General features: G+C 44.6%; 1 protein-coding gene across 1 annotated transcript in view; it reads right to left on the reverse strand.

The window, feature by feature from the left end:
- Stk32b (serine/threonine kinase 32B) overlaps window positions 1-15,860 on the reverse strand; it is a 250,839-nt gene that overhangs the window by 119,364 nt on the left and 115,615 nt on the right. The window lies entirely within an intron of this gene.

The raw sequence follows: 15,860 nt of genomic DNA on the forward strand, positions 1-15,860 counted from the left end.
TGAGTATCACAATAGTGGCAGCAACCGTCACAGTAGTCAAGATGGGGAAGCCAGGGAAGCAGGATGTCCATGCAGTGGGAAATTATTCACTCATAAAAAGAAAACAATCCTGTCACATGCTGCAACCTGGATGACGCCCAAGGATATCGTGTTCCGTGAAGCAAACCAGTCACAAAAGACAAATCATGATTTGGCAAACAGAGCAACCAACAAAAGACCTTGTCTCAAGGTGGAAAGGTGAGGGCCTAAGGTTATCCTTTCATCTCCACATACATTCGTGCGCAAGCACACACACAGACACACACACACGGAGTGGGAGGCGGAGGAGAAAGAAGGAGAGATCAAGAGTTTGTCTTTTAAATCCCCTTTGCTGGCATGCCACTAACAACCTAAGTTACTCCCCCTAGGTCCCACCCCTCAGGGTCACACCATCTTCCAACTGTTGTGAGATATTTATACACTGTATGAAAATGTATTGCTGTGACTGGTGTAATAAAAAGCTAAATGGCCAATAGCTAGGCTGGAGGTATAGGCAGGACTTCCAGGCAGAGAGAGAGAACTCGGGGAAGAAGAAGGCAGCAGCATGGGCAGAATGGAGAGATAAGTAACAAGCCACGTGACAGAATGTAGAATAAAATAAATGGGTTAAAGTCATAAGAGCTAGTGGTCAAGCCTAAGCTAAGGCTGAGCTTTCATAATTAATAAGTCTCTGTGTCGTTATTTGTGATCTGATGGCCCAAAGAAAAATCTGACTACACCCAACAGTGACCAAGATTTTAATCCCTAAGTCTTTGGGGAACACTTAGGGCCCAAACTAAGTGTAATAGCACTTAGGATTAAATCCCACAATTGATGTGTGACTGTGTATGGATAGTATTATAACACTGCAATGAAAGGGTTTATTAAAAATACTAAATGCACGGAGAGAAGTGCCATGTCATAGATCCAATAATAAAAATGTCAGCTCCCCCAAAATTAATCTATAAATCCAATGGTTTTCCTGTCTGGAGCTGATAGTTTTAATAGGACTTGACAGATGCATTCAAAAGCCCATCTAAAAGAACAAAGAGTGAAGACAACCCAGAGAACTTTTGAAAAAATGAGGGGAGAGACTGACTCACTAGGACCCCAAACTTTTCAGAGGAGTGCTATGATCAGCAAGAAGTAGGTGCTGGGGAGGGTGACAGAGGGGAGGTGCTGGGGAGGGTGACAGAGGGGAGGTGCTGGGGGAGGGTGACAGAGGGGAGGTGCTGGGGAGGACAACAGAGGGTAGGCAAGGCAGAGAGCTCAGACAGACCCAGGGAAATGTGAAGTATGGCTGGTGGCAGAGGTGGTGTCTGTAGATTGTGGAACAAAATAAAATAAAATAAAATAAAGCATACTATTCACAGGGAAGGTGTGTGAATGAGGTTCTGTCAAAATAAAACAGCTATGTGTCAAAAGACAAAATATAAAGAATAGACACAGAATCTGCAGATCCGAAGGGTGTATTTGCAACATGTGTGATTGGCACAAGTTTGATATCCGTGTTGCATAAAGAACTCTATGTGGGGCTGGTGTGTTAGCTCAGGCGGTGTAAATCTTGCAAAGGCCAGATTTCAGAGCCCAGAACCTATGCTGACTGGCTCACAACTGCCTGTAACTCTAGTTCCAGGGGGATGTGGCATTCTCTTCTGGTCTCTGTGGGTACCTATACTGATGTGCACATACCCACATCTAAACACATACACAGAGACACACACAGATGTTCATGCATGCACATACACACACGTGAAACAAATAAAAATAAATATTTTGAAAAAGAACTGTGCGTTACTTTTTTTTTTTTAAAGCAGTAGTCGATAATAAATTTAAAGTATAGGGCTGGAGAGATGGCTCAGCAGTTAAGAGCACTGGCTGCTCTTATAGAGGACCTAGGTTCAATTCCCAGCACCCACATGGCAGTTCACAACTGTCTGTAACTACAGTTCCAGGGGCTCTGACACCTTCACACAGGCATGAATGCAAACAAAACATCAATGCACATAAAATTAAATAAAATCTTTAAAAAAATAAGTTTAAAGTATAAATTGGCCAAAGTACAAAGAAAGCAAAACTCAGTGTCACAAACACACCCAAAATACCAATGGTTCCTCATCCAGGTAACAGATAAAAGTTGACAGGGGTGTCCTACCAATCCAGAGAAATCTTAACATCATAGCATTTCCAAACCCATTAAGGAAGAGCCAAAGTAGAAAGATATGTGAGATAAATTCCGGAAGTGATAACTATTCCTATAAAAGGCAAAAACCAAAGCTGTGCTAGGACCCCAGGAGAAGGAAGATCCTCCGTGGATGCAGCAGAGGGAGGCTAGTGCAGACAGACAAACTCACAGCAGGAGTTTGTGAGCTGGTGAAAGTGAACAAGAGTTTTAAGGCAATCATCAGCCAACAGCAAGGCAGCACTTGGCAGCTCCTTCCCAGGGGGTCAGGGTATGTCCAATGCTCAGAGGTCAGGTGGGAGGTATTCATGCAGGAGGCACAAGACCTTCCCAGCATCACTACGCTCACAAGTAGAGAGCACATAGCAGGTCAGGAGAGCTGAGAGAAAGAGAGAGCCTGAGCTTCTTGGAGTTTACCTGCTGTGAACTAGAGCTGAGGCAAGCAAACTCCATGAAGTTCTGTGAAGTTTGGGGTAGAGAAATGTCTCCAGAATAAAAGACCCAAGCTGGGGAACCCTCCCTCCAGTGATCCAGAATGCAAACAGCCAGGCTGTAAAAGCAAAGAGAGAGGTCTCCCATGACCCAGGAACTTAGCAATTCAGGTGCCTACCAGAAAGAGCTTCCAGAACCAACAGCATGCCATTCCCGCACCCAAGAGGAAGGCATCCTGACCCCACACTCAGACTCAGAGTCAGAACTGACTCTGTCAGTAAAAGCTGTATAGAGTGGAGCTATTGCGATTCACAGTGATCTGTCAAGTCCTTCCTGACATTCCATAGAGAGGAGCTCCAGGGTAGCAATCAGGGAAATTGCAAGGAGAAGGAACTGTTAATGTCCTGAACAGTCCTGTGCTGTGGCTGCAGCATATTGTCTTCGCTTCTGAGAATGTTCTGGCAAAAGCAGCCTCAAGGGAGAAAGAGTGTATTATCTCATCATTCAAGGGTACAGTCTATCAGGGACCAGAGAGGGATGGATGCTGATGCTGCTCAGCTGTCTTTCTCCATCCACACAGTCCAGGTCCCGGCTGGAGAGTGCTGCCACCCAAAGTGAGCAGGCCTCCCCACCTCAATTAATGCAATCAGGACACCCACAGGCATGTTCAAAGGTCTATCTCTTGGGCAATTCCAGAATCTGCCACATTGATTACACTAACCATCACACTCCCTTTAACGTGTAATCATTACAAGGTTTTAAAGTTTTTAGCATTTCCCTAAGTGTTTTAGCCTATAGTTGGAACTCATGTGATTCCATTCCAAAAGGTGTAACTTTGGCTTCTTGGGCGGGAGGAAGGGGATCCTTCAGACATTATTGATCTTTAACTCGAAATTGGTCGATACTACTTACATTACTGATTTTATTCTGGAGAGAACAGCATTGGTGTTTCCACCAAACTATAATTTTTAAATAAAATAGTAATAAATCTGCAGCAAGACCCACAGGAAGAAGAATCCAGATTAAAGCAGTCTCCTGAGTCCAGTGACCCTACACAAGAAGGGAACAAACTCTTCCAGGACATAAATGTTACTTTGTATCTACTAGTCAATGATACAAATTTTCCAGACATTGGGTTGAGAACACACAGAAAATAGGAATATCCATTCCTGAGGAAGGTGTCACAATGCACACAAAGATTATTAGAAGTCAGATTTCCATAGAGACAATTAAATGTAATTGTGAAAACCATGCTCTACTATGAAAGAGTTAAAATGTGTAAGGATGGAGAATTGCAACACGTGTATGAAAGAGGACCGTGGTGCATGAAGCCTGCATGCTACAATATTGGAAATGAATACTCACTGGGCAGGCTTATGAGTGGACTTGTAGACTTGCCTGTGTTTGAGAACAATCAGTTTGTTTTAGACAGAAGTAGGAACTCCTCAAGCATAATTCTGAAATACACCCCCATATGCAAAAGTTAAAACAAGTGAAGTTTCAAAGACAAAAGAATGCATATTATCTGTGTGTTTATATGTGTGTGTGCATGTACACACACACACACACACACACACACACACACACACACACACACACACACACGTGCAATTTAACCCTGGTATGAGACAGTTGACTTCTAAGAACAACAAAAGCCAGAGGACAGCAGAACCATGCTCTAATATACAGAAAGAAAAAACTAAAAATCAGTCAACACTGTCCTCAGTAAAACATCATTCACAAGAAAGTTAAAACATTCCCAAACAAAACATAGAGAATTATCCCCAGCAGATCTGCCAAAGATAATAAAATGCTTAGCTAAGGAAGAGATGAGGGAAAGGACACCAGATGCCAGGCCACACCTTCAGACCTTCATCGAGGAGTGAAGACCATCCATGCTCATACAGGAGCACATTGAGGGAGTGTATCTTAAAGGTTCACCACTGGGGCTGATGACAGTCAGTAACCTAAGCATGAAGGCTGCTACACTGTATTAATGATGCTTAAAATAAACATGACATCAATGTAGAGAAATGCCACCACGAAACGCACACGGGTGGCATGCCTGAGAAGATCCTTCACAGCGCCATCTGGGATAGTGGGAAAACAAACATCAGAGCATTCCCCAGCAAAAGAATGGATAACCATGCTGAGATATTTTCACACAACATAATCTTCCCACAGTAATGCCGAAATAAAATTAGAGTCTACAGTCCTGGTGTGGATATACCTCAAAATACCAGCAAACAGCAAAGCAAGGAGCCAGAGATTCCTGTCTGTGATGTCGTGCGTGTGCTGTGTAAAGACACACATACATGACCCAGCATGCTTATGCTTAGCGATGTATCCATGTGCAAAACAGCAAGGCAGCTGGACGGCCAGGAAGAAGTGGTGCTTACATCTTCTCCCGTATGCATTCCATTATTCCATAAGAACAGTGGGAAACACACACGTGCGTGTCCTGTAAGTCTGACTTAGACTAATGGCACACTCCTTGTAGAATTTATTTCAGATGTAAGCCAGAGGATGAAGCAAGCAGCACCCAACACAGTAAGAACTCGATAAACATGTGTTGCTTTGGTAATTAAAATAACAAATTCGGAGTTTCCAGACAAAAATCTCTGCAGTTTGTGTTTTTAAAGGAAAGTGTATTGAAGTCTGTGGTAAGTGTGAATGAGACTATTGATTACTTCCTAGAGACAGGGTTGACGTGAGTGGGAGGTGTTTTTATAACTAAGCAAAAGTTTCCTTCCAGGCTCCCTCCTAAATACGGTGACAAATGGACTTTTCTTGATCTCACTGTGTCAATAAAGTGACATCCTCACTGGCATCATTCACTTCAGACATAGCTCACTCTGCAAATAAACAACATAAAATAGTGTACGGCTAAAAGGGAGCCAGAACTCCTGCCAACCACTCTCCCACCGAAGATGGAAATCTGTTGGTCTTACAGCCCATGTTCATGACCTCCACACACAGTGAGCCCCAGCACATCCCTTTTCTGGCCGGGCACACTTGGAAATAGTGCTTTCTTAACACAAGAAGACCATCTCCCCAGAACAGACCGCCATCCTTGCTTCTAACGGCGTTCACTCCATCACGTCCCTTCCTGCTCTCTCCCTCCCTCCCTCACTTGCTCAAAGTGTTTTCCCAGAGGGAGCCTCACTTCATGCCATTGCACCAGCCAGTCATGGGTCCTGTCCCACTCAGGTGATGTGCTCCCTTGGTGGGTAACGAAGAGCAGTGGATGTTGCTAAGTGCTGGGATGGAGGAAACCCAAGGTGGAATGGATGTACAAGGATCGCGTAGGGATGCTGGGGGGTTAGGGAAAGGGAGTAACTCAGGAGAAGGCCTTGCAGAGGATAGGGGGGGGGGTTGGGAGCCCCCAGAAGAGGGAGCAGCAGAGATGAAGCTTGTAGGTGTGATATGCACAGTGTTCTTGGAATAGGGCACACAGTTTGTATTTTATACACGATTACAGAGTAAAACTAGAGGCCAGATATCAGGTGTCAACCTTCAGCTGTTCCAGAAGGAAACTTCTGTCACTCATTACAGCTATACAATGAAAGGTTCTGAGCAACAACCATTCATTTTGATGGTTTACTAATTATTATTTTAATTCTGTAAATTTGCAGCTCTATACAATGCATGAGGATGAGATGCAGGTAGCTAAGATTTTCATCACCTTCAAATATTTCTGTCTGAAGGTGTGGGTCATGTGTACCAACTGTCATAATGAGATAGAGTTGAGGTTTCCCACACATGTACACCATGTACTCGTGAGAGCAGTGCAGTGCTGAATTCCAGCCTTGCATTATCATCGTGCTTGGTGCTTTGATCTCTTCTAGTTACACACAAAATACATAGGAGGTTGGCATGGAGCACTGGGAACCATTGCCCCCACTGTGCACTGGACACTAGAACTTAGTATTCGCCTTTGCATCTGTTTAGAACACTCCTTTACATCTGTACTTCTTTTCTTTCCTTTTCTTTTTCACATTCTGCTCACAGGAATGTGAATGTGTATGCAGTGCCCTCGGAGGCTAGAAGAGGGAGTTAGATCCCCTGAAACTGAAGTTATAGATGGTTATGAGCCACAATGTGGGTGCTGGGAATTGAACCTGAGTCCTCTGGAAGAGCAGCCAGTGCTCTTAACCTCTGAGCCATCTCTCCTGCCCCTACATCTGTACTTCTTGAAAATGAGCCACAAGCAGTCCACCCCTAGTAACTGACACTGCCCTCCACCGCCTCCCTATCCCCAACTGAGATGTATATTCAGGCCTGCCATCTGGAGATCCCCACTCTGCAGATCTGGTGACTCCAACAACCTCAGTTTGGAGGGCATAAGAGCAGAACCCCACTGGCCAACCATTCCCTGGGGGCTGGGTCTTGTTCTCCGTAGCCATCCTCATCCTCAGAACACAAGTTAGTTTTGAAGGTGACATGTGCCCCCTCCCTTTCTCTGGCCCCTTGGCTTCTGCTAGTGTTCAAACTTGCTCTAGTCCTAACTCCACCCACAACTTGCTCAGTGGCCAAGGAAATCTTTTCAGGGAAGATCTGACGCCTCTGCTAGATCCAACCCTCTGAGCCTCGGCAGGTAGACACCTACCCCGGGGCCCGCTCCTCTCCCTGTCTTGAGTGTTAGGCTCTGCAAACACCAGTGTTCACTCTGACGTCAGCGCTGGCCTCCCTCTCCCTGCTCCTGCAGCCTGGGACGCAGTCCTCCTCCGGGATGCCTTCTCTGATCGGAGCCCACCCCTCACCTTGCAACAGGGAGCATCAGCGTCGCCTCCCCAATGCCTCCAAACTCTCCAAGAACACAAAGCAATTTCTTCTCTAGTTTTCTCAGGCCTGGCCAATAGACCTAGGCTAGTACTTATTTCCTCATCCATATTGCCTGCCAGGTTTGAGCTTTGAGACCAAAGACATGCTTATCTGTCCCGTGGTGCTAGTGTGGTCTCCAGAATGAAGTAGATGCCAAGTATACTGGAAAAACCACTGTTTGTAGCCATTTGCTAGAGATCCACCTGCCCCACTAACCCAAATCCTGCCCGAATTGGGGACACCCAGTAGCCTCTCAGAGAATACCACCACTAGGACCAGTACATATCTACATCCTTGGCTCCCTGCCATCCATACTGGTTTCTCTCCTTCTTGCTTGGCTGTTCTCTCCATATCAGTCTATTATAAAGCCCACCTGAGGTACCTTGGTCATTATTAAAGGAGAGGCTTACACTTCTTAGACCTAACTTGGGACCCCCCCTAGTCTCCATCCACTTCTCAGTGCAAAGTACTGATGTGAGGTTGCCCTGGGGTTGATGTCACATCTCATAGCAGTGTGCAGAGACAGACCAAGTTATGGTCCCTGGATTCATCTGCCCACCACTCCCTACCTGTTCCTGAGGACTGAGGCCTGCCTCTCCATGTACACAGACTCCCTGAGAAAGTCAGCTGCAAGCGTGCTCACACTTGTCTGTATTTGCCGCTCAGCAAGACTCTTCAACTCAATATTCAATCAAGTTTTACTGAGGGTCATCCATGCTGTGGCTGGCAGGGATCGCAGGTGCTTCTTGTCTATTTTTTTTTTAAAGCTCCCCCAGTGCCTGACCTCAAAGACACTCACTCAGGAAGGGGGCACCTGCCTACCACCCATGATGGTGTATCTGATTGCATCGTGACGTGTAATGTCTTCTGAGCCACGGGGAGCCTAGCCTTCTCACCACTGGGTAGAAACGTTAGTTATTTGATTCTTCATGTCAAACTCTTTGACAGTTTAATGTCAAATTTTTGGCTTGAACTTAGAATCAACAGGGATCAAACAGAATAGACAGAGTGAAACTAGATTGTTCCCTCTGTGATTTAAACAATCCTTTCAAAAAGACCATCACTTAAAACTTCTGCTGTGGTTGAATACTGATTCCAAAAAGACATGTCCACATGGAGTCCGTGAATATGAAATTATTTAAACATGGGGTCTTTGCAGATATGGCTAAGGACATCGGGAGCAGCTCCCCCTCAACTATGGTGTACCCTAAATCCACTTTCTGCAGTACTGGCAGATTGATTGTAGGGCTTTGAACAGGCTAGGCCAGTTTCTGCCAGTGAACGATACTCCAAGCTCCAAACGTCCTTCTAAGAAACAGGAATGGAGGGGAAAGGAAGCAGAGAGAAGGAGCTGTGGAGACAGAGGCAGAGCCTGCGGGACCCTCAGAGCCACCCGGAGCTGCAGAGGCAAGGAAGGGTTGTCCTCTGCAGCCCACAGAAGGAGTGCACCCTGCCCAGGATTTATTGCAAGCATCCGGTTTCCAGAGTATGACAGCATAAATAACTGTATTATGAGCATATGCACATTCACTTGTGTATGGATGCACATGTATGTGGGATCCCAGGCATGTGTATGTGTTAATAATATGGGTGCACATGTGTATGGGGGTACTCGTGTGGCAGAGGGTGTGTTGCCAGAGATCAACCTTGAGTTTTATTTTCAGGTGCCATTTACCTTGTTCATTTGTTGAGACAGATTCTCTAACTGGGATCTGGGGTCCCCTGATTAGACGAGATTGCTAGGCTAAGTGACCATCATGTCCCAGGAACCCACCTCTGTCTGCCTCCATAGTTCTAGAACTGCAAACAGGCAGCACTATGTCTGCATTTCTACATGGGTCCTGGGGATCGAACTCACATTCTCATACTTGCATGGCAAACACTTTGCTGACCGAACCATTTCCCCAGCCTAAGTAGCCAAATAACTGAATTTGTATGACATCAGTTTGTTCTAATTGTTGTGGTGACTGCAGCAAAACCATTGATGTTTTCATCAGGTTAGACAGTCACGGCATAGACATTCCAGATGATTTCCTTTCCAAATTCATAGAAAGCCCAACTCTAATTTCAAACAAACAAAAAATCCTAAGACTTGAAGCTAAGAGTAGAGTTCCTGGGGTGCAGACCCAGCTCTCCTATTCATCTTTTATTCTGTGGATCCAAGGAAATGTTGAAGATATTAGTCAGAGTGAACAAAGGGAAGTGTCATTGGGCCTTTTACAGAAAACTCCATCTCAATCTCCATCCTTCTTATCCACTCCTGGAAGTGGAGAAATTCGATGCACCACTGGCAGCCATAGGACCCTCTGATGCAACTGTCTCAGGAAGTCACAAGGACCGTCAAATCCTCCCCAGCCCCCGTGTGCACACAGCACCTAATGGCCATCCATTCTCAGGAAGCCTTGGTTTGTCTCCCACACACATTTTTCTCTCCCTATCTTTTTCCATTTCAGCATAGCCTTTCTCTCTCTGTAGCCTGTTATCTTCATATTTCTGATCAGGCCTCTGAGAAAACATCTGCCAGTTCTTTACTTCCCCAACAATTAAATCCAGCTGGGCCTGGGGACCTCATTTAAGAAGCTAGTTCATTCTTATTAATCTCCCGAGTGAAAACTCATCATAGTGATGGATGGAGTAGAATCAGGGTATTAATAACGGACACCTGCAGTGTTTTCCTTGCTTACAAAGCATCTTCACAGGCAGGCCCTCACTAGAGGCTCCTGACAGTGCCCCAGACAGCTGTCAATCACAGTACCTCCCTCCCATGACAGGAAGGAACTGGCTGAATCAGGCTGGCCAACCTCATAGTACCACCCTTCTTCACATCTCATCCCCAGGGGATGGAGGGATGGGCACATGGCCAAGGCTAGAGAGACAACATGTTTTCCAGTGTTGTAGACATAGCCTCATTCTGCTGGACCTCAGCTTCCTCAATGGTTGGTTCTAGAAGGTTCCAGATGATTTCCTTTCCAAATTCATCAGAGAGTTCCCTGTGCTGCGTATTCAGTGAGAAATTGTGCAAAGAGAGGCCAATGTAGGGACAGCTGCTTTGGCAGGCTGTCTGAGAGCATCTATTCATACTCAACAGACACAGGTCTATGGCTCAGACATTCCACATCTGGGTTTACTCCACCAACAGTATGAGTATTTATACCCAAAGCCTTGTACCTGACTGCTTCTAGCAGGGCTCATGGTACCAGCCTCAAATTATAGATGACTTGATGGCCTACACAACTGATAAACTTGTTGTGACATATTATTGCTGGAGGACACCACATATCAATGAGAGGGACCAGTGTACAGGTGTCTACACTGTCTAGAGGAACCTCACACACACAGAGCTGAGCAAAATGAACCAGACACAGTGACTCACCATGCCATCATGATCCTGGGAGCATATCTGACACCTGCTGTGTGGCTGTGGCCCCATGAAGTAGACATAGGCAGAATGAACCTATGCTGTCCACAGCTAAGGGAGAATCCATCTTGGGGGACATGGCTGAATGGTGCTCTGGGGGTGCCGTGGGCTCTGATCTTTTTCCTTCACATGTATGGGTGCACTGGGTTTTGTAAATACCCTCAACTTGAATATTTAACATTTAAGGCATACAGGGTAGCTTTTTAAAAGGTAATCTTGCAACCAAATAACAAAGTCTGTTCATTCCCCCAAAGAGAGTTGCCACGAGGTCTCTGCAGATCTGACAGTGTCAGGAGGAGGCTATGACACTTGGAAGGGTTAGACGATGGAATGGGGACCAGAAGACACACTACTGTTCAGGAGAATGAGCTGTCGGCAGGTGAGGGCTTTCCCAAGTTGTTCCAGGAGGCTGCTCTGTCCACCACCGCAGCACAGAGGCCCTGCCAGCAAGATGCCACAGACCCACCTCCACCCTGTAGTCATCCTGAGTCCATTGCCATGTTATCTTTATTTCCCTGGAGTAGAATCCTGCTTCCAACCCCTGCTGCAGGTGTTCCTGGTACCCAAGTCACCATGTACTTTAAAGAGCTGGTTTGTGGCAAGAACAAGACCTCTACCCTTACTGCCACCAAAAGGCCATATTCTCTCTTGGCTGTCTGGCTGCCTTTCTGCCCTCCTGTCTGAAGCTTTGCTTTGAGGAGAAACGGCAAGCAAGACTTGATGGCATTGACCATGGTGTCTGAAGTGCCACTGGAGCAAAAGGTCCACACTGAACATATTTAGCAGACAGGACTGGAGTAGATGGTGCTGAGAAAACTCCCTCAAGGACAAATTCTCTACCCAGGGAAGTAATCAACTCAGATGACTTTAAATTAGGTTGCCGCCTTTTCAAGGATGGCCACGGCTTTAACGTTCGGCTAGAGGAAGACAGCTCATTTGAAATTCACAGAGACCAAATTGCTGGGTTGAGTCTAATGTGCTCTCCGGGCTCATGATCTAGAGACCTGGCCTCTGCCAGCCTAGGCATTGCTTACAGTGGACTCTTGTAGCATTCCCATAACAGCTGGTGGGCACGCCACTGTCATTTCTATTCAGCCAGTGGGAACAAAACCCCCAGGCTGCATAATTGTAAATGGCGGCACTCTTGATCACTGCACTGTTGCCCGTACTTGATGCACACCAAGGCTTCTTCACAGCACCACCAGCCGTGCCCAGTGGGCAGTACACTCCCCATTTCACACATGAGAAGACTGAAATTGGCAGAGATAGAACTTCTTACCCAAGTGACCCATAGGAAGAGGTGGAGGCAGACTGTTTCATCTCTGAATCCACGGAACACTCCAGGAGCAGAGAACTCCAATTGATTTAATCTCACAGCTATCTCAATTGTCAAATGTAAAGGTTCCTGGCATGGGGCTTTATTTCTAGAAAGATCCTAGAAAAAAAAACCATTCCTTTACCTCTTCTAAATATGTGTGTGAACCATTCTTCTGGTTCAAGTTGGAGGCTGTGTTTTCTGAAGTTATTCAAACTCCATGGAGGTAAGGATTCTGGGAAAAATTATCCACACAAAAATAGTCCCAATTCAACTTGGATCTGTACTCTGTGTGTTCTTGGATGAGAATGTCCAGACATGAGACAACTGTTTCATGTGGACTATTGGGGTTCCAAGACCAGAGCCATTTGAATGTACTTTGAAAATACAGGATGACGCCTGTAAGAACAAAATAACCAGCCTATTTAGAAGTCAGATGCAAAGGGAAAGAGATTTAAGACCACAGGATGCTCTGATCAGCACTAGTCAGTGACCCATACTCAATGGTCCCTTTCTGTGTAGCAGGTGCTATGCTACAGAACAGAGCAGTGACCAAGAGAGACATCTGCCCTTCCTCAGAGAGCCTCTCTAATCTCTCTCTGGACCAGACTGTAAAAGAGGTGCCATCAGAAACAATAGCTATGATCTTACAGAGCTCAGCCTGGGCTCCAGGCAGGATACAATGTGTACTTGGTGTCTCATAGCTCATTTCAGACATGGTCATTAGTATATCCATTTTACAAAAGAGAAAACAAGACAGAATTTTTAAGTAGTACCAATTAGAATTAACTCAAACGATCTTATAGAGGACACTAATAAAAATTCTGTATGTCATTAAATCATAAATTATTGAAATAACCCAATGAGGTGACTTTTAGGTAATCGGACTTATTTTATGGGTTACAATTAGAAGTGTTGCCCCAGGGGAGGCACTGTGGTCATTACTAAATTGTGGCAAGGGTTCAGGGCATACATTTCTAGAATTTGGTGAGGGCAGAGATATGATTCTGCTCATCCCAACTGCATCTCAAGCAACCAGCATAGGCCACACATGAAAGGTGCCCTGTCAATGTTTGAATGAACAAGTGAATGAATGAATACCATCTTCATTATGGGAAGTCTTCCCCCATATATCTTCATCTCTCTCAACTCACTCTTATAATTCTGCTAATCCATGAGGTATCTTTCCTCTCTCTAGCTCCTCATGTGGATATTGACTTCTCGTCTACTTTTCAGATATGTTTCTTAAGAGTTTTGTTTACTCCAACCTATTTCAAGATATATCCACGGAAGAATAGTGATACGGTTCTTGTTACATGAATGTGTATTTGATATTAGCTAGATTGTGTATTTAAAGTTATCTGAGATTAAAAGTGAGTAAAAAAAGGGAAAGAATCATTATGAAAGTCATGTTTTGTGCATTGAACTTTGTGTATTATCTATATAAATGTTTACAGTTGAAAATGAAAACAAAAAGCTAGGATCTATAAGAGAAGTTTCCTTTACTTTAACTGTAAGAACACATTTAAGAAGCTTGTTTCTAGGCACTAAGGTGGAATGCGACTGCTGTTTGTGGTTGGATGTGTGTCTGTTCTCTGTCGCTGTTGATGTCCAGTCCGTGTGTCATGGGAATCTGGTCTCTTCTGATCTAAGAACTGTGCTGATACACCAGGCAGACAGCCCTTTCGTTTCTAATGACTTAGATTGGATAGTCCTCTGTAGTGAGAGATTCTGGTGCTAACGTTCTGTGTGAAAGGACATGATTGGAATGGTGTGAAGGAGAGTCTTGTAGGTACACCTTGGAGTTAAGAACTGAGCTGCTCACTGAGGAAAAAGGTGTACAAAATAAGAGATGGTGCACAGCTGCCTACTAATCCAACTAGTTCTCCTGGCTAGGCAGTCACTATTGAGCCACTCAACGGAGGAGGCTTTATGGAAGCGCATGGACTCCAATCTTGTCTGTGATAGTGGTTATGATAGAGGTTGATAGTGGATTGGACCCACAGAAATTCCTATTGCCTTTTTATCACAAATACTTCGGCTTACCCAAAAGCCTTTTTACCAAGGTGCATAGTCATTTACCTGCATTCCACATACACTTTCTGATGAACAGGTTTACAACCTTTTAGGTGGGGGATCAGACCAGTTTGACTCCAGGGTCCTGGTTCTGGGTTTTCAGCCATGCCCACATTTATCATTTGAGAATATAGCTCTTCAGGGGCAGAATTTGTATAGGTTTTTTTTTTTTTCTCAAAAGCTGTTGACTAGAACTTAGCCTAAGAGCTGAACAAGAATTCTTCATTACCTTGGGGGACTTAAAAATGAAATCCTAAACTTGGACACTTGGGACCTCAAAGGAGTAGACATTCAGGTGGAGGCAAAAATAAAAGGTTCCAACAAAAAGTCTATTGGTAGTAGTTAAATTAAAATTCTATTTTTATTGAAAAGCTGTGTTTTAAACATTTGACCAAGCAAAGGTTTGCCTAGATTAGTAAGACTAACATGCTGATAAAGTCACTCTGTCAGTAGAAGTAGGCTTTCTACTAGAATCCCATGCTTTTATGTTCCATTGAGAACTCTTCCCAATAGACAGCAGCATGAGAAGCAGACGGTGCTTACAGCTGAGGGGCACCCAGCTCACTTCAGTGCTGTTTTCACCGAAAGGCCACTGCGGAAATATTAGCTTGACAACTGAGGGTCTGTCAGCTATCTGATCATTTGTATACTTGAGTGTGGTATCTTTGGTCTGTTAAGACACGTTATGAACTTTAGAATTAAGGAATTAAAAATCATTTCTCAAGTCCTTATTGATATTCGAAGATCATATTTTGTTAGAACTTTGGTGTGGAACCAAAGAACTAGAGATTGTTCAAATCAAGTCTGTAGGTACTGACCAAAATATCTTTTTCCAATTTGTGGGTGTTTAGTCTTTTCTTACAAGAATGCACTTTATGTGAACATGCTAATGTGAAATTATTTTAAGTACTTTTGAGAGACAATGGGCTTGCTGTGCCTACCTATGTTTTAAAATTAATAAATATTGTCTAAGCACGATAGATGGTTTCAATTTATATTAATTAGATTATAAATGATATACATACCACTATATGGTATTAATAAATACAATTGAAGTAATCAAAAAAAAAAAAAAGAGTTTTGTTTACAAGGGCCTCTCTGCTTCATCCCTCTGCTTCCTCCATAACCATCAGTCCTTAAGCCCTGACTCGTCTGTTTCCTCTTTCCTATCTCTCACTGTTCCATGCAGAATTGCTCCTTCTAAGGTCAAGTCCATGGATTCATTTGGCCATTGATATTTACTGAGTGTCTACTGTACAAGAGGCAGGCAGGCAGAGCACTGGAGAGGCATTTACAGACTTCCCCTCTTCAGGCACCAGAAAGACAGACATTAAAAAAAATAGCAGTGAGTGAGTGTCTAGAAGCAGCTGAGTGTCTACAAGGAGGACATAAAGTCCTGGGAGAGTGGTGTCTGCTTTGTCCGCACTCTGGCAGGTGACATCAACCATTCTGCACAGACCTACAAGGAACCAGGAGGGCCCCACTTGCAGTCTTGTTTCATTATCTCCTGCAACTTTCACTAGGAGTTCCATTCCCATGGACTCTAAAGTGTTTGCTGGCATTCCCCACCCATGACCTTGGCATCAAACACTCCT

The sequence above is a fragment of the Peromyscus leucopus genome, chromosome 10 (genome assembly GCF_004664715.2).
Source record: "Peromyscus leucopus breed LL Stock chromosome 10, UCI_PerLeu_2.1, whole genome shotgun sequence".
NCBI lineage: Eukaryota > Metazoa > Chordata > Mammalia > Rodentia > Cricetidae > Peromyscus > Peromyscus leucopus.